Source organism: Phyllopteryx taeniolatus, chromosome 2 (assembly GCF_024500385.1).
Source record: "Phyllopteryx taeniolatus isolate TA_2022b chromosome 2, UOR_Ptae_1.2, whole genome shotgun sequence".
NCBI classification, from domain to species: domain Eukaryota; kingdom Metazoa; phylum Chordata; class Actinopteri; order Syngnathiformes; family Syngnathidae; genus Phyllopteryx; species Phyllopteryx taeniolatus.
The window spans coordinates 28593944-28595243 of NC_084503.1; positions in this window are offsets into that span (position 1 = coordinate 28593944).

Sequence of the window (1300 nt, forward strand, 5' to 3'; positions counted from 1 at the left end):
CAACTAGGGCCTTCTGGTCTGGATTTACACTGCATGGTCCAAGCGACACAATTCCGATTTTTATTTATTTTTTTGCTTTCAGGTGGCAGTGGCGCGATATGAATATGCGTCATAGCAGCCCAAATAGGTTTGAAATGGACATCTACATATTAGAATCAGGCCTCGTCCAAACGTGGATAAAAATCTGGTGCATATTGGGTATGTGCCAATGCGAGTACAGCGCAAATGCACAGATCGTATTACCTGTCAGTGTGAGCTTCATGTCATCAAAATACACCGATCGGTTATGTATACACACCCCGTATCTCCTCGAGCGCAAATTAACACATTAAATGCTGCTAAGCTAAGGTACTGTACTGTACTGTACAACGAAACCATTAAATACGTTGTAAATATGGTACAATAAAGTTGCGTTTTAATAAGCAAACTGAATACAGGTCACGGCCAGTGGCGTAATGGCAAATTTACTGGCATTTACATCAGTGGCATTCTTATGTTTATGATTTGTACTATTTTTGTATGGTTTACTTCAGTGTTGTCACAGACACTTGTGGGGTTATTAATGTGCAATTTGGGTGTATGCACATGTTTTTTGTCTTTTGTCAGTGTAAACACAGCCACATTACATTACTGTCAATAGAATTGGCAATATAGTCGGTATTAAATCGGAATTGTGCACTTGGACCTACAGTGCAAATCCAGCCTGTGTGGACTGTGTTCCAAAGACCATTTCTCTAACAATCCCAGCAATAAATGTAAGAGAGCTCATAAAGTGCCATCCGAAAAGAGCCGTTCGCAAGGTCCACGAGAGCTTTCATAACAGAACGTTCTAGGCTTTGATCGGACACGTTTGTGGTTTTAGGACTGTTCTTGGAGCGCGGGGGCAGAGAGATAATGGTTGTGCAAACATCTGCAAACTCTTTTCAGTTTTTAGGTACAGCTCTCATTGATTCCTGTCTAGTGATCACCGGTTCTGGCTTATTTTCCAGACTGCCACGTAGCAGTCAAAGGGCCCACAGAGCAGGGCACTGTCTGGACCTTGAACACACAACATTGACTCTGTTGGTTGAAATCAGGATGCACGCCCAAACCAAGCGGGGGTCACCCTAAACTTAACTTTGCAAGGGGTGGATGACTTCACATAACCCAACCCCCTTAGGACCCTCCTTCTTGAAGGTAGGCTGTGTGTACGTGTGTGTGTGGGGGGGTTGCTTTTGTTAAGTGTTAAGACCTCCACATGGCCTCTCCCTCTTCTCACACACACACAAAACCAGTGTGCAGGAGGGGGGCCGGCCCATGG